Raw genomic sequence first — 26,746 nt, forward strand, 5'->3', positions numbered from 1 at the left:
TTTGGAGCCTCAGTTTTATTGTCTTTCAGGTGATGGTACTAATAGCATCTACTTCATAGGACTGGATTAAAGGTTGAATAAGGCAATTAGTATAGAGTATCCTTCATACTATTTGGTGCATACCAAGAGCTCAGAAAGGTGAGCTGCCATTAATATTAGTTTAGGACCTAGAAGTCCATGTACCTAAAACGCGCTTGTATGTTAAAGTCCTCAGGGCCGTTGTGTCTCAGCCCAGGCTTCTTAGCTGGTCTTCTGACCTACATATCTAACTATCCGTTCAACATTTCTTCCTGAAAGTGTTATAGAGCCGTTGGTCTCAACAGATCCAAAAGGGAGCTAATGATCTTCCTCCCAAACCAGCTTATCCCCCAGTCTTCCTCTTCTCAATCAATGGCAATACTCTCCATCCAGTTCTCAGCCAAAAAGCTGAGAACAATCCTAGACCTTTCCCCCTCCCTGCTGCTGTACAAGTAGGCAATCCCCAATCCTGTTAATCCCACCTCCTATCATCTTTCAAATGTTTCTATATTCTTCTACATCCATTGCTATATTGCTAGCTTAAGAATTACCGTGTCTTACTTGAAACGCTGTCATGGTCTCCTCTCATCCTTTCTTGCCCAGCTCGAATCCATTTTTCACAATCATCCAGATGGACTTTTGAAGTCTGTTCCAGAGCACTTATTGGTACCCTTGCAATTCCCCCTTACGCACTGATGCGTTTCTGACCACAGTACTGTATATTTCACCATTATCCACACCCTGTTATTACCTCTCCACTGTGGTGTCATTTCATGGCTTTGAGTGGTTTTATTTCTTTTTTTATTAATAGACTTTATTTTTTAGAAGAGCTTTAGGTTTACAGGAAAATTGAGTATATAGTACAGAGAGTTCCCATATTACTGCTTCCCTACACAGTTTCCCCTATCATTAACATCTTGCATTAGTGTGGTAAATTTGTTAAAATTAGTGAACCAATATTGATGCATTATTATTAACTGAAGTCCATAATTTACATTAAGGTTGGCTCTTTGTGTGGCACTATTCTATGGGTTTGACAAATCCATGGTATCATGTATCCACCATTACAGTATCATACAGGATAGTTTCATTGCCGTGAAAAATCCCTGTGTTCCACTTATTCACATCTCTTCCCCTCCCCCAACCCCCTGGGAACCACTGATCTTTCTACTGTTGCTATAGTTTTTCTTTTTTCAGAATGTCACATAGTTTGAATAATAAGTACAGGGCCTTTTTAGGTTGGCTTCTTTCAATCAGCCAACACAAGGCTCCACAAGGAGCCAACACAAGAAACAGAGGCCTGATAGCTCCTTTTTTTATTACTGAATAATATTAAATTGTATCCATGTATCATAGTTTGTTTATCTATTCACCCACTAAAGGACACCCTGGTTGCTTCCAATTTTTGGCAATTATAAATAAAGCTACTATAAACATTCATGTGCAGATTTCCATGTGGACATAAGTTTTCAACTTCTTTGAGTAAATACCCAGGAATTCGATTGCTGGATTGTATAGTAGTAAGACTATTTTTTACTTTGTAAAAAACTACCAAACCATCTTCCACAGTAGCTGTACCATTTTGCATTCTCACCAGCAATGAATGAGAGTTTCTCTCCTTACACAACCTTGCCAGAACTTGGTGTTGTCACTGTTTTGGATTTTAGCCATTCTAATGGATATGTCAGCGGTATCTCGTTGTTTTAATTTGCAATTCCGTAACAACATATGATGTTGAGCATCATTTCATACGCTCAGTTGCCACTTGTATATCTCTTTGATGAGGCATCTGTTCAGATCTTTTGCCCACTTTTTAATCTGGTTGTTTTCTTATTGTTAAGTTTTAAGAGTTCTTCGTATATTTTAGATACAAGTCCTTTATCAGATATGTATTTTGCAAATATTTTCTCCTAGTCTATGGCTTTCCTTTGGAATCTCTTAACAGTATCTTCCACAAGCAGACGTTTTTAATTTTTATGAAGTTCAATTTGTCAATTTTTTCTTTCATGGATTTGCTTTCAGTGTTGTATCTAAAAATCCATTACCAAATCCAAGGTCACACAGATTTCCTCCTATGATAGCTTCTAGAGTTTTATGGTTTTGTATTTTACGTTTAGGTCTGTAATCCATTTTTATGAAAGAAATAAGGTCTGTGTCTAGATTCATTTTTTTGTGTGTGTGTGTATATCCAATTGCTCCAGTACTGTCTGTTGAAAAGACTATCCTTTCGCCATTGAATTCCCTTTGCCAAAAATCAGTGAACTCTCTCTGTGTGGGTCTATTTCTGAGCTTCCTATTGTGTTCCACTGATCTAGTTGTCTATTCTGTCACCAGTACCTTACCGTCTTGATTATTGTAGGTTTACAGTAAGTCTTGAAGTCAGATTGTGTCAGTCTTCTGATTGTTATTCTTTGTCCCGTGGTTTTTGACAACTGTAGTGCATACCTGCCATCCCGAAGGCAGACTGCTAAAGGATTCTTGATAAGCCTCACAAATGTAAGAGTGGTGGGACGACCCTAGCTACTCATTCCATCTGAAATTTCAAGGAGCTCTGCTCCCTTCTACCCTAGCCAGGGAGCAATATTTTCCCTCCTGTCCCTTATTCTCATATAAAATGTGTAAGTCTTTTGCCCTCTGATCATTAGATGGGGACAGCTTACAAGTGTCTCTGACGATTGGCCAGCAGTTTCCATAGGGGATGAGTTAGCAAGAATGTCCACAACTGTGGACACACATCTTTTGAGTTCCTTTCACTGGTTGTCCCTCCCATCCATCTACATATCAAGTCATCACTTCACTTTCAGAAATCTTCTGGTGAGAATTTGTTACTCACATGTATATACACTCCAGGAGTCTCTAGTCTCTTCCAGAGTTCTCCTGCCATCTCTACTCTCGTGGCAGATTGGGATGCAGGTACAAATACCTGCAGCTCAGCTAGTATTCCAACTAGACAGTTAGATGTCAGTTCCCTTCCTGGAAGCAAACCCAACATCTCCGTGGGGTTTTCTTAGAAATCCTCTCACTTTCCTTTGAAGAGGAGCAATGCCCTCACAAACTGAAGACAGGAAAAATACAACCACACCCTTGATGTGGTCACAATTTTCTCAAAATTTTAATCTTCTCTTCCATGGTCTGGTCGAGATGATAGAGGTGAGGATTGAAGGATCATGTCTTCTCTCAGGGGAAAATCTAGAAGCTTCTAGAAGATGAGCATACTTTGATCCTATTGTTTTTAACTTTGGATCTTTGGTCAAATACTGAGATCACAGAGAAACTGCCAATTAAAATCCAGTCACATGCAAACATGCTCACCTGAGTCCCTTTCTCTAAACTCGCAAGATTCTTACTGTAGCTTATTGAGCCTCTGTAAGTCAGATCCTGGGTTCCTTCCCAAAGTCATCACCCGCCACTCTCCCTCTAGCACATTCTGCTCTAGCCACACTTGCTCCATACTTGAACTGCCTTGTGGTCTGTGCGTTCTCTGTCCCCTCTATCTGGGACACTCTTCCTTCAGACGGTTACATGACTCAGTCATTTTGTGCAAATTAATGCTCAAATGAGACCTCTGCTGATTGTCTCCCCAGCCACTTTTAGCCACATTCCCCTGCCGTCTATCCTCTTATCCTGCACTTAGCACTATCTGTGTACTGTCTATCTCGGCCTCCTTGAATGTGAGCTCCATAAGGGTCGGTGGATGTCTTGCTCACCTGTGTGTCTCCAGTGCCTAGAACAATGTTTGGCATGGCATAGGTGCTCAGGAAATATTTGCTAAAGATTCAATTCACTAATTACTCTGGCAATGTTGACCAAATGCCTGCGATGGATCAGGTCTTTTGTTAACATCTCTACATTTTATTTCCAGCACTTCCCAAATCATTTTGATTCTATGACAAAAACTTATTAGCATAAGATTGTTGGAGGACCTAACGCAGAGCTGTGCACACACTGAAGATACAACAATATTTGCGGGTAGACTGATCTCTCCTGCATCTTTGTGCTTTTGAGCCGAGTACAGTGTATGCAACATCTACATGGAGCCTAGAATTAGGGGTTCCAGCACCATTTAATAAGATTTTTGATATGGTACTAAATTTTCTCAGCTGCTTCTTATTTTAATGCATTCCAACATTTTCTTTTTTTTCGCACTCCCCCTGTGATGCCTTCACTGAGCAGATGTCTCCATCTGAGCAGATGTCTTTGCTGAACTTTCTGGGATGACCTTGAACTTTCCCTCAGGAATCTGTCGCTAATTCAGCCTACTACAACACGCACAAAGAGTTACCGTTTTCCTTCCAGCACACTCCACCAAGCACTTGTCTATGTCCTTTTTTGTTGTTTGCTGTATTGGGTACTTACCCAATTTTTAAAGAAATTTCTAGGGGTCCCATAGTCTTCCTTTGCCCCAAATCATTTTGACCCAAGTAGGAAACTTTCAACTCCGTATAAGTCTGGAATTTAGGAACATAACCTAATGAGACTCACTCTTTTGACCCATCCTACCCATGTGTGTGGGGGAGGGCAGGGTGTAGGGGTGCACAGGGGGTTAGAAATGGGTGCTGGTGCCACATAGCAGGAAAAAGAGTGAGGAATTCCTAACTGACTCAGCCAAAGGTACTGAGAACCAGAGAGTCATATAAAATCAGAGTCTTTCTAGGACATCATAAATTCAAACACCAGGCACACCAAACCCCCAAGCCCGGGGTTCCACACTCAGGGACGGGGACAGCGTCTTGAAGCCAAGAACTAATAGCTTGGCTTAGATGACTTGGGAAGCCGAGGAGGTCAGGATCGGATTCTGTGTTCTCAAACAGTGTTTTGGGGCCAGAGGGCTTATGATGAGAGAGAAGTGGGCCAAAAATGGGGAAAATAATCAATTTTGGTGGGAGGATTTTTGATATTTCTGTGTGACCACAAGAGTCCAAAGGACATTTGAGTCTTGATGTAGAGTTTATGAAGAATTTTAACATATGTTATTATATGTGACTAATTCTGCTTCTTAGAATGATTATATTTTCTCATTTTGTAGCTGAGGAAACTAAGACACAGAGAAGTTATGTGACTTGTCCAAAGTTACACAGCCACAAAATGGTTGAGCCAGGATTGAAGCAGAGTTATATCTAATCTAGTAGTTCTTTTTCTTTTTATTTACTCCATAGAAATTCACTTAGTACTTACCATATGTCAGACGCTGTTCTAGATGCTCAGGAAATATCAGCGAATCAGAAAGACAAGGCACCAACCCTGCTGGATGTTACATTCTCTCCGTCATAACCGTCATGCAGATCTTCTTGGTAGGATCTTGATCCAATGAGTAGAGGGTGGTTGTACTCTTTGCAGTGATATAATATATCTGTTCATGAAAGAGACACTTTCCAACCACAATTAACAGTAATTAGAGCCAGAACTTATTAAAGGTTGATTATGTGCCAAGCTTTGTGAGAAGTACTTTCTATGTATTATCTAATTTATTTTCACAATAACTCTGTGAAGCAGGCACTATTGTCACCATTCCACAGATGAGGAAACTGAGGCTTGAGGAAATTTTTTAATTGATTCACAGAGCTAGTCATATAACAGCTGGATTTGGATCTAGGAGGGTCTGACTCCAAAGATCACGTCCTTCATCATATAGCTTCACTGTTACTAGAAATTTTATTGCCTCATGTAGAAAAAAATAAAAATGGTAGGGGAAGAATTCAAGGACGTGATCCTATACTGACCGGACTTCTGTGGGGGCTGCACTTTTCTTTCTTCCCATCCTCATGAATAGGATGGTGGTTCTGAAGGATTTTCAGCAACTGTGGAGTATAGTTCCTCTCCTGAGAAGGTCCTGTGAGGTTAAAACCAATTAAAAATCAAAATGACTCTTAGTACTTTTTGTTAATGAAGTTACAGAAGAGAATTAAAAGGTAAAAATATTCACAAAAAAGTAAATTAAAAAAGAGTTTAAAAATAAAGTATTTAATAATAATAATCCAGGACTAAACTCCAAACTCTATAAGCAAAACAAGAAAATTGGTGGAGAAACTTTTAGGAGGAGGGGAGTATGCTTATGTCATCGATATATAGGTGCATAATCGTGCTTTCCTTCTTGAAGTTGATAAGAAAAATATAATTTCAAATATATTTTAATGTACAAGGGATTTGACGTTAAAGATATACTTAGTTCCTTTTTTCAAAGTCCCGCTAAAGGAAAAGTGTCCCCCAACTATGAACAGAATGGGGAAACCTAGAAAGAATTGGCGGCTAATAAAGCCGTGTGAGACGTGCTTTGTGGTCCAGCACGTTGTCCGTTTTAGAAAGTATGTTTTTCCTGTATGTCCTGGAAAAAGTATGCATTTTACAGTTTTAAATGTATGTTTTATATTTTTTATTATTTCTAAAATTAAGTACCTGTTATTTCCAAATTACCATCCTGGCTGCTGGGGATTAAGAGCTTTATTTAAAAGCCATAGTGCCTATTCTTAAAGAGCTTACAATCTAGCTCCCATTGCAAGTTGAAAAATAGGTTTATGAAGATAATAAAACCATCTGTAATATAACAAAAAACATTAATGTTTTATTTTATTTATTCCAGTTTTCCTCTTAAATATCTATTACTAATCTTAATCATATCATTAGGGCAAACTTACACACTATGTTTCCTCCCTCCGTTAGATATCTTCACCTTGTCTTTCCACATCCACTCTTCTTAGCCCTGCTCTAGGTCTGGGAACCTGGCCGGAATGGACACGTCAACAGTTTCTCTTCCTTCTGGCTTCCAGTTGGCATTTGGCTAATGGGGAATCCCAGCAGGAGATCGGAAGGAGGGAGTAGAATGATGCTGGGTTAATTTTACTCCTTGCTCTCTTCCTGCAGGTTCACGGCAGGCAGACTTCATTCTTCAGCTGAAGATCAAGGCTCCTGTCAAGGAGCTCCTCTCCACATGACTTCCTCCTTCCAGGTTCCAGTAACCATCCCTTTTCCTCTACCCTTCAGACTTAGGGGCTGGAACCACCCTGGGGTAATGCACCTGTAGTTTTACTGCGCTCTTCTCTCATCTGTGTAAATAGTCCATTTATTAAGCTTGTATCAAATTAGCCTAAATAGAGTTTGCTGTTTATCTCCTATTGGGATGCTGATTAAAACTATAAATGGACTTGTAAGCTGTCCCAGAATAGAGACCCTTAATAATGGATTCTGGGAATGAGTTGCTCATATGTCTGACTAATGTAGGGATAACCTCCTTGCCAAGAGGAGATGGGATATGGATAATCCATGGTAAGCAGTGGCATGCATCATAACTATTTAAGTTTTCTTCAGTAGCATGGATGAAGTCAGGTGGAGGGAAAGTTGGAAAATTAGTGTCTGTGACACTTTTTTGCTATAGTGCCAATGATCATAAATATTGTGAACTCACATGGCTTCTTCTGATGGCCCTAGAAAATATTCTTGGGGGAAAAGGAGAATTTGCAAGCTGTAAATATCAAGATAAGAATGTGGTGAACAATCTGGAGACTTTCATGCCTGTTTGAAGAAGGCCCTCATAAGGCATCTGCTGTCATAAGGCAGCTGTGGTGAGGACCAAGCCAAATGTCTTTGTTATGGGTTGCAGAATTTGTGGCACCAAGTGTTTGCACATTTGGTGCAACTCTGCACCATAAGTAAATGACAGTGGCGGGGAAAATATATGCTATACTGAGATGTGAGATGAGCACATTTGGGCAAGCATGGATGAGGCTGAGACTGTAACCTAAATCCTTGGATTTCTTAAACTCTTCTGAACCGCCTTTGTCTACGGAAGCAGCTCTACCCATGCACCCACTCCACCCCCAGCCACCATTATCACCTCTGCCATCTGAGGGGCAGTTGCTTTAGAAACTGATGCTGATCATCCAAGGACTCACTCCCAGCACATCTCATTGTCTCCGGGCCCATAACCAGACCCAACATAGCAAGAACTGAGAAGTACAAGGCCTGTAGCCACTTATTAGTGTAATTATACAATGAAAAAAGGGTAATACTACATCTTCCATGGTCGTTAGATATTGGCTTCTAACTGAGGCTAATATCCAGAGAACTGAAATATCACCATGGTCCACCCATCAAGGTGAGGTCTTATAGAGATGAAGTAATAGGTGGGATCTTGGCTTGAGAACATCTCATATGGATCCAGTGGCCCAAACACCCACTTGTCATTTTCCCCCAATCTTGGAATATGTAGTGGGAATATATACACAGTGGGAATGTATATATTTATATATAGAGTTGACAGAGTAAGGGCTATGACAGTTGGAAGGGTCAAGGCCAAGTGAAAGGCCTTGTAATTGACATGAACTGACAACTACCCACAGAACAAAATGGTAAGCCAGAGCAATACCACATAAAGCAGAAATTAGTGCTTCCAGCACTAAAGATTTGAGAGATTGCAAGAGTCATGATTCCTACCTGATTCATATTTAATTAATCTGTTCAGCTGATACAAAAGGCGTTTAGATCATGGAGAATGACAGTTGGTTACCACAACCTTAATCAAGTGGTGCTGCTACTCCCAGCTATGGCTCTAGAAGTAGCATCTTTCCTGGAGCAATCCAGTACAGTTCCTGGCACACATAGCTATGATCTAGCAAGTGCTTTTTGTCTCATCTCAATTAGTAAGCAAAATCAGAATTGTCTTGTATTTATGTAGTTGGTGAAGCAATATACCTTTATTGTCTTGACCCAGGGCTGTGTTGGCTCTCTTGGTCCTTTGTCATTGTAGTATGGAGGGGCCGTGATTATTCTCATAACCTACCAAATATCACCCTAGTCTGTTACTTTGATGACATTATTCTAACTGGCTATGGTTAGCAGGAAATATCAAACACCCTACATACCTTGATAAGATATATCTGTCAGAAGGTAGGAGATAAATCCTGTTAAATTTCCAATGCCTATCACATTGATGAGGTTTCTGGGGTCCAATGGCCCTAGGCTTATCAGCATCATGCCATTGAAGTCAGAGCCTGGGTGCTGTGCCTTTCATCATCTACCACGAAGAAAGAAGCACAGCACTTGGTGGGCCATTTTGTGTTTTGCAGGCAGCATACATTATAGTTGGTCATGATCCTCTGACCCATTTATTGAGTAACTCATAATGATGACAGTTTTGAATGGGGCTTAGAGCAGAATAAGGCTCTGTAACAAGTCCAGTTTGTGGTGCAAAGCATTACAGAGCTTTTTGATGCTACAGGCCCAACGGTATTGGAAATATCTATAGCAAACTGTGATACTATATGAAGCCTCTGGCAAACCCCAGAAGGTGCTTGACCCCTAGGGTTTGTAATGAAGGCTTCTTCTGCGGCAATTATTCTCTATTTGAAAAGCAGCTACTGGTCTCTGATGGAAAACAAATATCCAGACATGATACTCCAAGTGACTATAGGACCTGAGCTGCTCATCGTGACCTTGATGTTATTTGATACACAGAAGTACAAAATTGGCACATACAGTAGCATTTCATTGTAAAGCATAAATGGAATATGTAAGACTGAGCCTGACTTGTTCTGGAAGATACAAGTCTTACATCTGCTCTTACAGATGGTAAGACACCCCTAGAGCCTCATCTACTGCTTTGTTTTCTCTCCCTCAACTCACATCCTTGGCGTTATGAGGAGTTCCCCACGACCAGTTAACGGAGGAAGTAAAAGGTCTGGTTTAGTGACAGGTCTGCAAATTATGAAAGCATAAGCTGGAAGTGGATGGCTGCTGCACTTCAGCCCCACTCTGGGATGCTCCTGAAAGAAAGCAATGAAGGAAAGTATTCCAATGGGAAGGACCCAAGGCACTACATCTAGTTGTCCAATTCATGGGGAAGGGAAGATGGTCTGAGCTGCAGAACCCACACTGATGCAGTGTCTAATGGGTTGGCTGGCTGCTTGGGGGAAAGAACAAGATTGAGGACAAAGAGTAAGGAAAGGATGGACCTGGACCTCCAAGAACAAGTAAAGAGAGTGAAGACATTTACATCCTGCCCAAACTGCAGGAAAAGCAAACAATGTCTTTAGTTAAAAAATACATTATACTTGGGGCTGACCCTGTGGCGTAGCAGTTAAGTGCACGTGCTCCGCTTCGGCTGCCCAGGGTTCACCGGTTTGGATCCGGCGCACCGATGCACCGCTTCTCAAGCCATGCTGTGGTGGCATCCCAAATAAAGCAAAAGAAGATGGGCACGGATGTTAGCCCAGGGCCAATCTTCCTCAGCTAAAAGAGGAGGATTGGCATCAGATGTTAGCTCAGGGCTAATCTTCCTCACACACACACACAAAAAATACATTATACTTTACTCATACCATGATATCTGAAACACCATCTCTGGTGGTAGAGAAATTCATTTTATAGTAAAGAAAGTGGTCATGGACTCACATTCATGATCTTCACTGATCTTACCAATTTAGTCTCTACTCAGAAGCAACTGGCTTCATAGAATGATGGGATGGTTGTTAAAGTCTCATTTATGGCAAAATCTGGGAGCCACACCCTGGGTGGTTGGGGTACTATCCTACAGGATGTGATAAATATCGTAAGCCAGTAACTAAACCACATAGCCAGAATGCATTGGTCCAGGCAGTAGTAGGAATGGACATTCACACTATTATACCTAATTACCCACTTCAAGAACTTTTGCTTCTTGTTCCAGTAACCTTAGTCTTGCTGGGTTTGTAGGTGCTACTATCCAAGGAGTCGTGCTTCCACCAAGTATAGTCATGGTTCTAATGATTTGTAAGCTGAGATTGTTCTCTAGCCTTTTTGGACTCTTTATGTTGACAAACCAACAGGAAGAGGAGGAGTCCCTATACTGGCCTGAAAAATTGACCCCAATTACCACAGGAAATTAGGTTGCTGGTACACAATAAGGTCATGTGTAGAATACAGGGGATTTACTGAGGTGCCGCCTAGTACTTCCTTGCCTAATAGTCTTGGTCAGTGGAAAACTGTGACAATCTAATAAATCAAGACCTATCAAGACTCAGATTCCATTGAAATGAAAATTTGGTCAGGATCCCCATCTTCCTGAGGTACTGATGGAACATAAAGGAAATGGAAAAAATGGTAGAGGAAGGTGGCTATGATTACCAACTTAGAACTTGTGGCCAGTGAAGAGGGAGAGAATGAGATGTGTTTAAGGTAATGGTTTGTTTCTTTTTTTTTTTTTTTTACCTCCTCCCTGACCCCAGTTACCTTAATATGAAGGATGCTGATGATAGCTAACATTTTCAATATTAGGTGAAAGTGAGTTAACACTACTATGCAATGTTATCATAAAGGATGGAATTTGTGCATCTCCTGGGTTGAACATAAAACCTTTCCAACAATATGACAACAATAGGACTGATTTTAAAATTTTATTACATACCTACAATGTGCTAAATACCATGCTCTGTGCTGGAGATGCAAAGGTTAAAGAAAATAATTCCTGCTCTAGTTCAACAACCCACAAATTTGGAAAATATGAAGAAAAAGAAAATTTACTAATAATCTTATGACCCCAACACAAAACTTGGTATTTTAGTGTATTTTTTTATTTCTTCTTTTTCCTAAATAATTTTAATGTTTAGTTCACATCATAAGGACAAACTTATACATTGCTTTTCCCCACTGTACTGGATGTCTTTGTTCTCTCTGTCCTGATCCGTTTATGCCCCCTTTCCCTGTTTTGTTCCTTGAGAGACTGATTTGTGTGGATGACATCAAAAGGCTTACTTGCCCTCCAGCTTCCCACTGGCACTAGCCAATGGGGATCCTGGAACGTTACTGGGGAGAAGGCGGCGAATATTTATTTTTCTGGATCCCTCCCTGTGGGGTGGCTTCAGGATGGCTGCGTCCTTTGGCTTCAAGAAGTCACAGCGCCTGTCAAGGAGGACCTCTCCATACAACTCTCCTTGCAAGTTCTGGCAATTGCCTCTTTCCCACACCTCATTAGGCTTAGAGCTAGCAACAGCTCTTCTTCCGCTAGCTCCTTCTCATAAGTTTTTCTATACTTTGTCCATGCCTTTGTAAATAGTTTCTTTCCCAAACCTGCCTCAAATTATTTTATGTGAATTCAGCACCTGTTTCCTCCTGGAACCCTGACTGACATACTTATTTACAGAACATAAAGTATAGGTGATTATATCATAATTGACTTAATTTCCTGATTGTTACAATGTTACTTAGCCAGCCCTGGTGTCTAACGGTTAAGATTCAGTGCTCTCACTGCCACCGCCCGAGTTTGTTTCCTAGTCAGGGAACCTCACCACCTGTCTGTCTGTTGTCATACTGTGGTGGCTGCGTGTTGCTGTGATGCTGAGAGCTATGCTGCTGGTGTTTCAAATACCAGCAAGGTCACCCATGGTGGATGGGTTTCAGCAAAGCTTCCAGATTAGACGTACTAGGAAGAAGGACCTGGCCATCCACTTCCAAAAAAATTGGCCATGAAAACCCTATGAACAGCAGCAGAGCATTGTTTGATAAAGCGCTGGAAGGTGAGAGGATGGGGCAAAAAGACTGGGCAGGGTTCTGCTCTGCTGTACACAGAGGCGCGAGGAGTAGGAATTGACTCAATGACATTAACAACAAATTAATGTTACTTATAATCGTTATTGTTTTAAATTGTGCTGCAGAGAGCCTCTTGCTAATGGCTCTGTCCCTCTGTTTCTCTTCTCACTTTAACATTTAAAAATATTTTTAGCTTAGAGACTGAAAATTGGAAATGAAGCTTAAAATTATCTGAAATCTTTGCAAGTGCCTTAGTACAAATTATGAAAGTGTTTTGTAAAAGTATTACACAAATTCATACTACTCTATGCAGTAGATAAGTGTGATAATTTCTTTACACTTTTGCCAGTATTGAATATTCTTATTTTAAAATGTTTACCAATTCTATGGTTTTAAAATTCATGCTTTATTTTTAAAATTTACCATTCTCAATTACTAGTGAGCTTGTATCGTTTCCCATGTTTGCTTTTTGGATGTATTTTCCTTACATGTGAATTTTCTGTGAGTGTCTTTGCTCACTTATTGATCTAGGTCTTAGAGTTCTTTTATATTGATTGATAGGAGCCATTTACAGAAAAAAATAATGCTTCCTTAATATGTTCTGCAACTATTATTTCAAGTCAGATTTTAGCTTCGATAGGTCTGTATGTCAGGATTTTAAATATTAAATCGTTAAGTAGTTGAATCTGTTGATCTATTCCTTGTGTTTTATCCTATTGCTCTAAGCTTGGAAAGTTCTTACTCCTCTGGAGATTCAATTCTTATTCACTTCTGTTTTTTTCTAGTTTTTCTAAGATTTGATATTTTTATATTTAATTATTTAACCCATCTGGGATTGACTTTTCTGCATGATGTGAAGTAAAGGCCTAAAATTGATTTTTCCCCCCTAAACTGCTACCCAGAGGTCCCATCACCATTTGTTAAATAATCCTTCCTTTTCTCATTGATGTGTGATGTCTCCTTTATCATATATTAAACTCGCACACATACTGAAATGTATTTCTGGGCTATCTATTTTGTTCCATTGATCTATTTGTCTATTCCTGTGCCAGCAGCACACTAGTCAAAAAGGACTTTTTTAGATGTGTTTGAAATAAGAAGATATGCAAGGAAGAGAAATAAGAAGGTACGCCAACCGTGTGAGGCCAATTGTAAAATTTTGATGTAACAGTAAGAAAATTATAGTCACTATTTTTCCCCTTTTTCTCATATTTCAGGGAAATATGTCATTAAAAAAGAAAGGACAAATATTAACCAACTGGGTATTAGAAGCTAAAAACACATGAAAAGTTATAAAAAACAAAGAATAAAAAATTTAACTTACCTTTTTAATATGAGCATAAGTCTCTGGGCCTAAGTAAGTTATTGATATCTTCAGTGGTCCAGGAATCATGTCTGAACTTTAAATAAGTGATCTCATTTAATTCTCAGACCATTCCTTTGTGGGACACATGTTGTTATCCCTGTTTGTCGTGTCTCCAGAATTTCTCAGGCCTCTGCAGCCCATCAAGGATTTCCCCCTCTATTGCAATAGAAGCCACACTGCTCTTCACATTATTTACAAGTAAGCCAGTGGAATCCACAATGCATATGGTGTGCTCCAGAATTAGTCCTCTCGTCACCAGGTGGCGTCTTATAATTTACCTCCTGTCCTGCTCCAACAAGCTGTGACGTTACTCTACCAAGACACCATCAATACTGCTGAAACTTGCCAATATCCAGCCCAAGGCTGCTGATGCCTGATGTTGAAGAGAATAGAGGCAGGGCTGAGGGAGTAGAGATGAAGGATCTGTAGTGGAAAGAATAACTAGAATTCATTAAGGAATTTGATTGCATCCCACAGGATATCTGAGGAGTAAAGGCAGAACATAGGTTCTAATGCTAGTAAAATTAAGAAGACAATTATGGAGTTGTAGAACTATAACCAAAGGATGTTGATTAATAGTTCCTGTGAACCTGGAGGAACTCATCAAAGGCTAGATGACCAGCTCCCTCTGTATCTCTGTCCTATGTAATCTTTTCCTCAATGACTTGGATGAGGACAAAGAAGGCACATTCATCATATCAGAAATTAACACTGGAAGCATAACAAGTACATTGGTGTTATAATAGGAACTCAGATCAGTCTCAACAGATTGATCAATGGACCCACATAACTGACTTGAAATATTATAGGTTACTGAAGTACTGGGTCAAGGTAGCCGTCCAGAGATATGTTTGAGAAAGGCTAGGTGCTAACTGAATGTGACTTCAACATGACCAACCAAAATCCTAACTTTCCTATCTTCCAGCTTGCTTCTTTTCCCCACCATATTCTGCAATAATGCAAATTAGCTCCTTGAGAAGTCTTCACTTGGTGTGGTAGGCAGAATTCTAACATGACTCCCTATGACCCTCCCCCATGTATTATTCCTTCCCCTGTGAATATGAAGAGATATCACACTATGTTAGGTTATAAGACAAAGGGATTTTGCAGATGTAATTAAGGTTACTAATCAGTTGACTTTGAGATAGGAGATTGTTCAGATGGGCATAACATAATCACACAAAACTTTTAAAAGCAGAGAGTTTCCTCTGGCTGGTGGAATAAGAGGAAATCAGTGAGATTCAAAGTGTGAGAAGGGCTTGATGCAATGTGGCTGGTTTGAAGATGGAGTGGCTATGTGAGAAGGAATGTGGGAAGCCTCTAGGAGCAGAAAGTGGCCCTGACAGCAAAGAAATGGAAACCTCAGTCCTACAACCACAAGGAACTGAATTCTTCTGACAACCTACATGAGCTTGGAAGTAGATTCTTCCCCAGAGCCTCCAGATAAGAGACCAGCCCAGCTGGTACCAGGATTTCATCCTTGTGATATCCTGAGCAGAAAACCCAGCTAAGCACACCCAGAGAACTGTGAGTTAAAAAATGGGTGTTTTAAATTGATATGTTTTTGGTAATTTGTTATAGAAGTCATAGAAAATTAATACACTTGGTTAAAGTGCCTTGATATCATGGTAATAATATCAACAACAATAAAAACAACAACAACAAGAAAGATAATAATAGGCAACTTTTGCAAGCTTGATATGTGCTGAGTACTTTACAGGAGTTCTCTCAGTTAATCCCCAATTCTGTGACCTAGGTTACAAAGTGCTCAAAGCAACTTGTTAAGTAGTAAAGCCAGGATTTGACCGCCGAAGACTTCTATTCAATTATAAAATGACCCTACTGCCCACACTTTCGTGCATTGGTTCATCAACATCCTCCTGGCCTGCAATTGCTTTGCAGAGTTTTCAAACACAGATGCCACAGTCCATAAGTCATCACCACGGTCTCCCCTTTACTAAGGAGCACCACAGGGCTTTGGGCATAACCTCCTTTAGGCCCAGCTTCCCCGTATTCCCCCTCAAGTCTTTTCTGGCTGCCCAAACCTTTGAGTCCCCCTACTTCCTCTCTATTTCCTTAGTATCAGTTATTAGCACCATTTATTTAGTATTTAGTGCCATGCAGCACTATGACTATTCCCCTATATTTTATTTCTTATATTTCTACCCCCAATAGAATATCAGCCCTATGAAGAGAGGACCATTTATGTTTTGGTCACTTCTAGACCCCAAGCACCAAGAACAGTTGCTAATTCATTTGAGATCCTCAATACATTTTGTTGAATGAATACATAAACAAATGAATACCTAGAATAGTTGCTAATTCATCAGAGATACTCAATAGATTTTTGTTAAATACATGAATAAACAAACTTAGAATCTTTTCACCTCTCTCATTCAAATTACGTTGATCTGATCCATTTTAAGTCAATTTCTTCCAGAGTTCTGCATGACCTTCCACTTTTTACTATATCTGAGCTTCATGGAAGTCGTGCAGAAGATGAAATGTTGGAGTTTTCCCTTTCATCCACAGCCCTTAGTGCTCTAGCTATGGAAAGGCAATATCATTTATTGATTAACTGCTTTGTTTCTGGCCTTTATTAGGTATTTTACATTTGTGTGTTATTTCATTTAACCCTCATGCTACTGTATGAGGCAAATGTTATAGCTTCCATTTAACCAATGAAGAAATAGAAGATCAATGAAGCCTGCCCAAGGTTATATGTCTAGTACAGGCCATTCAGATATGTCTGAATCCAAAACCCACATCTTTCCACTATAGCATGACCACTAGAATGCAAGCTCTATGAAAACAGGCTCTTGGTTATTATTAATTTCCATATTTTTAGTGCCTAGCACATATTTGGAGATCAATGCACATTTGTTGAATAAATGAATGAATTAAAGAACAAATTAATGAATCATGCTCTTCTCTAGTTCTGCCTCAGAGGGAAAGATGCTTATCTTTCATCCAAGTAACTCTGATTTAGATTCTCTTATATATATTTTAGTACACCTTCCACTTTCTTCTTGGTTTAAGGAGGATATTAGCTTTTTGGAATTGGAAGTGTTCTTAGAAGGTGATTTTTTCAGCCTCCCACCAACGTAGAAATCCTTTTTATAGCATCCTGGTTTGCAGATGGTTGGCTGGTCTCTGCATGAGCACCTACAGTGATGGAAGATGGGAGAGAACAGGAGGCAGTCTGTTTCATTTTGGAGGCAGTTCTGATGATTAGAAACATTTTCAATTGATTGAACTGGATTCTGCTGTGTCAGTAAGGATTCTTCATGTTGCCAGAAAGAGAAAGCATAACTGAAGTTGGATTTTAAAATAATGAGAGTTGATCAACTCAGTAATTGAGAAGTTTGGTGTTGGGATGAATTCCAGGTAGTTTGAGTCAGGATCCATAGTATCCTCAGGGTTCTGTCCCATTTCTCAGGAATTCTCTATGCCCTGACTTTCTTCAGGTGTCAGCACCCTCCTTAGGCTGCTTTTCCTTTGTAATAAGAAAAAATGGCAAGAGCAGTCCTAGGGTCTTCTAGCCACACACCACCATTACACAGAGGAAGAGAGAAAGAGCTTTTATTCCAGTCAATCAAGCAAAAGTCCCGAGGCTTACTCTGACTAGACAGGATTAAGACCTAATAATTTATGGAGCCATGATGATGAAATACGGGGTTTGACTGAGCCCAAGTCAAGGTCTCCAAGGCCTTTATGATGTGAGGCAAGGAGCATAATGAACACTACTGGCTGCTTTACAATCCTTCCACCCTTCCAACGGAAACCGGATTCTACTCATATACTCATTGTCCACGCATGTGACTCAGACAAAGCCACTCTATCCCTGGTTAAATTTCATGGCTAACTCTTGATTAGTCCAATACAATCCGTGCATGTCACTCCCCTGGTGACTGTTATTGGCCTGAGTTTAGGCCATAACCTAAGTTGAATCAATCAGATAAAGAGGAAAGATTATATTCCAAGCTTGGAGAGGAGGTTTTCTTCTCTCCTTGATGGAGATGAATAGGAAAGTGTATAGTCCTGATTGCCATCAGCAGCTGTTTTGTGACAATAACAGTGGTCAGGCTTAGAATGAAGCTATTACTACTGGCAACAGAATAGAGATATAAAGGACTAGCTTACCAACGATATTGTTGAGTTCCTAATAGATCCATGCCTGAACTCTTCCCCACCCATAGCTCCTGGTATCCCCATTATTTAACTGTTTGAGTTGGGATTTCTATTTGTTGAAGTCAAAATTATCCTTACTGACACAGGTAGAATGAATGTTGGAGAGGCTATCAACAGGCAGATGCAACCTCATGCGATTCCTCTGTCATCTATCCATAGATTCAATTTCTACCACTCGAGAATTTAATAATGGGTGCCCTCCAACATGGTGCAATACCTTAAGTCAGCTAATATGTCACCTTTAGAATTCTATCCTTCAGGCTACTATTTTCAGGCCATTGGATAATTCTTCATTGATATGGCATCCAGATTCTACATCATTTTGGTAATTCTTCTCTGCCAGTCCAACAAGGCTTACAGAATTGAATGCCATATTCCAAGTGTGATCTGGTCTCCTCAGGTGCAATGAGAATATTGTGTTCTATATATACGATTCAGCTTGGTGTAGTGGAAAGAAAACTGGTTAAGTGTGATTGTAATGAATTCAAGACCAGGATCTACCCACTATAAGCAAATCTTTCAACCACAATAAACCTCAGCTTTTTTTCAGATAAAATGGTGGAAATAATCCGTGTTTACCTCAAAGCGTTACTATGCAACTCAGATGAAATAATGGATGTAAAAGTTCTTTGTAGATTGTAAAACTATACGAATGTAAGAAATGATGATTAATGCATCTTAAGATGGTGTCAGCATCCTTCGGCAGTTGTATCACACAGTTTAATTTTACCTTGCCTTGTTTCAGAAAGAATTTCAGGCATCTTACAGGAGAACATAAAGAAGACAAGATAGCATAAATTGCAAACAAAATTCAAAAAAAAAAAAAAGGAAAACAACAGTGCAGCTAGGAAACACATTGAAAACCTAGCCCAGAGTAGGCACTCAGTAAACATTTTTAAGTGAATATAGGAGTTGATCAAAAATTTTCCGCCCAGCTTTCTAGAAGCCAATGTGATTACAGAAATTGTCTCTCAAATATGCAGCTCTCAAATCTCATGAAATAAAAATGAATGTAACCTCTCTATGGTAGCTTTTCTGGATTTCCAAGCCTAGGAGACACATCACCATCACATTTACATTAATATCTCCAAACCCACATTTACACTAATTACATTAGCATATTAATAGAACTTAGACCTCTGAGATGCAGCTCTATGGGCCCTGACTCACCCATGAAACTCATCACTGGGTGCCTCCTTGACTAGCTTCTAGGCTATCTCTCCACAGGTCAAAGGGCTGTGTCCACCCTTTCCACTCTGAGAGTGTTCTTGAGTGTGTCTCCATTCCCAGCCCCAAGGCCCTAAGTGCCCAGAGGTTCCCAGGGAAGAAGAGGTTCTTTTCCTTCCTAGATCAAGGCCCACATTCTGCATCCTCACTCCCACCCCAGGATCTGTATCTTCTCCTCAGATTGGTAGTCAGATTGTCTCCTCCTTTCAGGAAAACCCAACCCCATCCAGAGAGATGTGACTTTACTCTCTGGCCCCTACAGGACAACTCCATCAACATGCAAAATTTCCATCTTAGTCCAGTTCCCCAGAGCAGTTATTCCATCTTACATAATGTCCTCTGGTGTTCAGGTTGAACTTTGCCTTTCCAAGCTGGTTTGCATTCAGTCTAAGAGGAAACCAGACCTGCTCCTCCAAAAGACAGGTCTGTTGAATGAAAGCGTGAATAAATGATATGTACAATTTAAAACAACTCTTCTGAGTTGCATTTTTATGGTCAAAGTGCTTAAATCTATCAAAATGGATATAGTAATTACTGAATTATTTTATATAGATTCCACTTAATTTTCAAAGAAATGCTGCAAATAAATGTAGACAGGAGGAAACTGAGGATTAGAGTAGATAGCAGCCCTTCCAGGTTGATAGAACTCGTGGGCAGCCGCCTGAAGGTCTGGATTCAGACTTGTCTAACTGTAGGTCCAATCACTTAACCTGACATTACTGCAGCTATGTAGGACCTTCGTGATTAAAAGAATGGATGAATTAATTCAGCAAACATCCATTGAACTCACACTATGTGCTAAGCTTTGTGTGTGGCCTTTCAGCTCAATTACTTATCTTTCATTAATGAATTGACTAATTTTTCCAATAAAATCTTTATTCTCTATTTCAACCAGAGTAAAGCTTCCTACCTGGATTTCTCCTTCAAGAATACTGCCTGAGACTTGGTACAAAAATGACAGATGCCTCATGAACGCAGACCCATTAAACAGAGGGAGCACAGTCCTTCCTTCCTCTCCCCATGAGGTACTATTCACTTTATGTATTATTCCACGTTTAATTAGCCTAGGGAATTCCTTCCAAAGCCTCGTGGAACTACTGCCGGCCCTGGGATTTATCATGGTTTGTTTCATCTCTGGTGGCTCTGTCATCTGCACTTAGGGACCTGTGTCTTTGATTTCCCTACCAAGCAAAGCAAGAGAATCTGCCACTGTCTGGCTGGTGCTGACGCTGGCCCTCATTGGAGTCTGGTACGGATATGCCCACAGGTGTGGCTATTATCTTAGTTTCCCAGGGCCAGGGAATGAGTCAGAAAGAGAAGCCAGGTCCCTGAAGTCCGTGTCTGTTGGAGGTGTGCAGCGGAGGGAGTGTAAATCTGCTGGTTTGCTAGAAATGAATACAAATCAGCCCTCATTTGTATTCATTGATTCCACACACAAGCGGGTTTCAAGGGCTTCAGGGTATAGCATATACTCCAGACAAGGGGAGGAAAAGCCTGGATTCTGGTCTCGATTATGCCACTAACTTAGAAGTGAACCTGGGCACATTATTTGCTGACCGAGTCTCAGAGTCTCTCTCTGTAAGGTAGGCTCATTTATAACTACCTGTCTACAGAACAGTCATGTTCTTCTGGGTCAGACAGGCCCATTCTTGAACCCCAGCTCCACCACTTTCTTGTTGCATAGCAATGAGCATGTTACTTAAACCTCTGAGCCTCGGTTTCCTCATCTGAACAATGGGAATAAGGATAAGACCTCACTCAAATGGCCATTGTGGAGATTAAATGAAATAGATAGAGCGTGTCAAGTATGTAACACAGGATGTGGCACGTAGCACTGAAAAGACGTTAGTGGTTCTCATCAATATTTTTCTCTTATAGGGTTTTATAAATAGCAAATGAGACTTTCTATATATTCCTATTTTGTACAACCCCATGAAGTAGTAGTAATTATATACGAACGATAAAAACTACATTATGGATTTAAAGGATCATTGATATTGAGCTGTACTCAGCAATATACTAAGATAATAGAAACATCTATCTTTATGCTAATAGGATTTTAGAGATGATCTGATCCTCCTCTCTTGTTTTATAGGTGAGAATACTGAGGCACAGTGAAATAGAATTACTCGCCAATATTCAGCTAATTAGGGCAGATTGGGACTGGAAACTAGATCTCATGATTCAGAATATGGTTTTACCTCCATCTGTTGCATTTCACATATGAGGAAGCCAAAGTTGGAGAGACTGAATGAATTGCTGTGGTCACATAGGTCAATGGTGACGGACCTTAGACTTATATTTGTGATAGCTCACACTTATGGAACACTGTCCTCAGTGCTTTGCATGTATCAAACCATTTAATCCTCCCTACTGCCCTATGAGTTACCATTATAACCCTTACTTTTCAGATGTGGGGATGGAGGCACAGAGAGGTCAAGTAAATTGCCCAAGGTTGTACAGGAGGCACTCGCATTAGAACACAGACCATCTGGCTTCTGAGTCTGCATGCTTCCCCACTACGGTGTTGTGAGTCTCTCAACCTGACCCAGTTATTTTTTTTCTCTGGGCACCAATAAGCTTGAGCTAACCAGCTATGGCCCATACAAGGATCAGTATTAGTACCTACCATTCAAATGTTGCTGTATCTGAAGGACAGGTCCCTGATGGCATCCTGGACTAAAGATCTGCATTCCACTGGGGATGGAGACTGCCTTGCCCTCCACCTCCACATCCTGGAAAAACCACTGCTGGACCAGCATCAACATCATGAGGCAATACATGGGCTTACTGGACGATGCAGGCCCAGGTTTTAACATCAACTCTGTATGAAGCCACAGTGGGAAATGGGGGCCCACCTGCCGACTGGCTTCTTCAGCTCTTGGTGAAGAATTTGTGAGCAAAGCTGCCTCCTTTGTGCTGATTGAGCATTCTTGGACCATTCTGGGGTAATGGAGAGGGTCCCAGCAGAAAATTATGGGCTGCTTGGTAATCTGGGCATATGAGAAGCTTGAGAAATTAACTGTACTATTAAAAGAGATGTGACTTTATTTGTTCTGTGACTAGTTACATGAAATAATAGCATGGATATTTAATGAGAACTTACAATGCTCCAGGCACAGTATCAAGTAATTTACATAACTTAACTCCTTTAATCTTTGCAACACCATGGGGTAGACTGTATTATGCACATTTTACACACAAGGCAACTGAGCCCAAAAAAGTTAAATCACTTGTCCAAGGTCATAAATCTATGGTGTGGCAAAGCCAGTATTCAGAACCAAGATTTCCAATAGCAAAGGATACCCTTCCCTCTGTGAAATACAACCATGCTCAAAATATAAAGGGATAAATATTATAGTAAACATACTAGGTTAAAGGATGCATATGTGTTTTTGTGAGTTCGCTGGCAGGGAATGAACTAAATGATCAGTGTGTCCTGCCTTTAAGACAGAGGGTTTAGTGGAAGAAGCTGGGGTCCAAACGGAAGGAAAAGCCCTGCTGAGTTGATGGGCTTGCCAGGTGAACTTGGCCAAGTCAATTTTCTCTCTAGTCCAGAAAGCAGCCCAGCTGGAGAATTGGGCACAGGACAAGAGCCTTTTCTGAAAACCAAATCTCATAACTGGGCCAGCCTTTGTCCCTGGCATAGAAATTGCCACAAAATGAGAGGCAGAAGAGATCCTTTTCCAACCACAAGAGCTATTCCAGGGCTGTGTGAGAATGCTATGCCAGGAGGCAATGCAATTAGCAAATCCTGACACCAGTGGCTGCTTCTCTCCTGGGCAACGTCTATGTTGGAGCCAACATCTGCCAGCTTACCTTGCTCAGCCAGGATGGAGGCCGTGCCAGCTCTGCTGCCCACACGCTCCATGCCAGGCACACTTGGCAGGGCTCTGCCATCCCCTTGAGGGCTGTGTGGCATGGCTATCTTGAGGAAGGGACAGCCTAAAGGCCCCAGGTGGCCTCACAATTAATGTTAATGCTGCCAACACAATCCCTTGCCTGTAAATACTGACCATGGCCTAGAGAACAAGATAAGCACAATAAATAAGATGAAAGTAGACACTGAGCATATTAGAATTTCTTTGCTGTAAGGCATCTGCAAAATTTGTTTGTTCAACAGAACTGATAATATTAGCTACCACTGACCGAGCAGGGACTCTGTGCCACTCCCTCTTGTAAGTGCTTTGTGCACATTATCTCAATCAATTCTTACAACAACACAGGGAGGAAGGTGCAATTACATTCTCCGTTTTACAGATTGGGAAACTGAGGCTGAGAGGCTAAGTAAATTGACCAACGCCACAATACTTGTAAGTAGCAGACCCCAGATAGCATTAGAATTAGTCCCAATCCTGAAAACTCTGACTCTACACTGCCTTCCCCCCCGGTTCCATCTTTGGCAAAGTGAATCCTGGAGCATATACTCCAGACAGTCAATCCCGTTTAAAAGGAATACACAAATACACACATGCCTATTGGACACATTTTCTGTGACTATGTATCCACACTCATAACTAGTAACATCACAGTTTCCCGGGATGATGAATTTACATTGTTAACTCTGGCCAAAGAAGTGATTCTCAGATAAAGTAAATTTTGGAATTTTAAGCAAGAATCTGTGTGTCTTTTCTCTCTCTGGGCCTCAATCTCATCTCTACAGCCAGAGGGCAGGATGACAGAATATCTGAGGTCCCTTCCACCTCTAAAATGTTGTGATTCCTCAGAAAGCCTGCCCCACAAGTGTGCTGAGAGCAAAGAGAACACAACCATCCCCAATGCACAGAGACAATGTGTCAGTATTGGGTCTGTTACCCTCCATCCTTCTCCCCCCAGACGGCCTTTCTCCTTTACTTCTGTTCACCTCCTCTCAAATAGCATAGTCCCAACTCAAGGACCATCTGCTGCCCAAGGCCTTCTATGAACCATTGAGCTAGAGGAGCTTCGTTTTTCTCAAAACCATGTGAGCTCCAGCAGCATCTTAGTGCCTCTTCTGTGCTGTCTTTCAGCACAGCAAGGTTGAGAATTCCACGTTTGCTTCAATTGGACTGGCCAACAAGTGTGAGCAACGCCGGTGCCTAGGGGGTGGTTGTGGCTGGGGTGGGGGAAAGAAGAGCGTGGTAAGGAAGGAACTGCATGTAGGGACTAGGGGAATGGAAGGAGGGGACAGACGTTTTGTAGTGCTAGGCATGAGACTTTGGGGACAGGGACACAAACCTAAAAAAAGAGCATTAGAAATTCTTGGAGTCAACTGTGTTCCTCCCTCTTAACATTTTTAAGTTAAGTCAGTTGGGAGAAATTTGATTGTCATTAATTACGTCTTGGCAACTGGACTGTTTGAATGTGACTCTGTGCAGGGACTGGACCACATGGAGCACTGGCATTTATATGGTTTACAGCAGTATTAGCCTACACTGTATGTGACTGCCTCTGGTGCTGTCTCACCAGACTCCAAATCCACCTGCCTCCCACCCCATGATTGAGATTTTCCCCGTTGTCTATGGTTCCCTTCATGTCAGCTTGCTTTCCTTCTTACATTTCTTTCTGCCTGCAATTCCCTTTCTTTCCACTCTCTGGAATCCATCTTTCCAGATTTATGTCAAGCATCACCTTCTTGAAGCCTCCCCAGACATTTTAGCCAAATAGAACTATCCACTCACTCTGATGTCAGGATGGACATGTACCACGGACAGAAGCTGTAGACTTTTACCTCCAATGATTTGTTCACAGACCTGTCTCCTCCACTGCGTGGTGAGCTGCTGGAGAGCTGAGACCATATCAGACTCCTTTTTAATCCCTAGCCCTCCGTAAATGTTTGTTGAATTAGCAAAGGTGAGAACTTTCATGACACCTAGTGCAGAGTTTTGTATGTGATTAATAATGAATAATATCTCACCTCAGTGTTCACTATTTATCAGAGAGTATGCCGGTGATTCTAAAGGATTATCAGTTTAATCTGTTTAACAACTCTGTGAATAACCTTATGAGGTAGGTTCTACTATTCTCACCATTTTACGTATGAGAAAAATGAGGCTTAAGAGGGAACGAGTATCTAGCTCAAGTCCTCATTATTGGTAAGTGGCTGAACCAGGAATCAAAACTAAACTGAGCTCATGTGTTCAACATCAAAATTATATTTTATCAGGAAGGAAGAAGGTGAAGGAGGGAGAAATTATATGTAATGTGAGAACAGGGGCCAAATAATACCAAGGTGAACGAATGAAATAACATGTCTAAATTTTAAATAAGCAAATTGCACCTTATAAATCTGGATAATTAATAATTGTACATGCTATGATTCTTATACATAGCTGATTATTATCCTTTCTCAGGGAACTACCTGGGGAAGCATTGGGTATATTGAAGTAATAAAGCCATGCTTTTGATTGGGAACATTGCTGCTCCCTCTCCCTAGCACTGGCTGTAGATTCTAGGGCACTTTCACTTGAATTTCTTCAGTAAGAGTAACAAACTCAAAGACATCTTTTTTGCAATAACAGAAGATGCACTATTTGGAAAGAATCAAAAGTCACTGGGATCCAAGCCTGAGAGATATGGTGGGTTATAAGGCAAGAAGAAAAACTCCACTCTCTTAGTTAAGAAAGGGAATGCAATGTTATGGGGACAGACTGGTCTTTGAAGCCACAAAGCCCTCAGTTCCCATCCGCTGCCTGACGCTTAGAAAATGTGTGACTTTGGGAAAGTCATTTAACCTTTCCTAGCTTCTATTTCTTGTAGTAAAATGGAAATGGTAATATCACCTACATCACAGTGCAATTTATTGTGCAGTTGAAATAAGATAATGTATGTAAACAACACAGCACAGTGCCTGGTACGCAGTAAACATGAGCTAGCACTCTGACAGGTATGACTTTAAAATTACAAGCCTGATTTCCAAGTGTGCATATGAGCACATGCTCATGAAGTACAGGCTGTTCCTCATAGGAGATCCGGAAAAGTTCTGAGGTAAGATTGTATCATGTAAGATCTGCAAGGGGTTCTTATGTTCCAGGGAATTAATTCAGGTAGTTTGTGAAGTCAGGGAACGTCTTAATTTAGACACACCTCATACATCTCTGTATCCTCCGAAGTGCTCTGCGCACCTAAAGACCTCAACTAACACTTAGCTCGTTGATTCATAATTTGAGAACCTGAGTGGAACTGATGGTGATAGGGAAGGAAATACTGTAGATTTGTCCCTCCACATCTGCTGGCCATCTCCTTCAAGTATTCTTTCTTTTGTGCTGCAGAGTCTGGAAAACTAAAAATGGACTCCCCTATAGTGAAGATTTTGGATGTGATTTTGGTTTTGCAATCAGATACACTTGGCAAGACTTGAATAAGACCCTGGTTAGGCAGGGAAGGTTGTAAGCTAGGAGGCATTGTGTTGCTGGTATCGACCTTGCAGCCTCGATATAACCCTGGAAACAAGAATCCCTGCAATGCCTT

The sequence above is a fragment of the Diceros bicornis genome, chromosome 25 (genome assembly GCF_020826845.1).
Source record: "Diceros bicornis minor isolate mBicDic1 chromosome 25, mDicBic1.mat.cur, whole genome shotgun sequence".
Taxonomy (NCBI): Eukaryota; Metazoa; Chordata; class Mammalia; order Perissodactyla; family Rhinocerotidae; genus Diceros; species Diceros bicornis.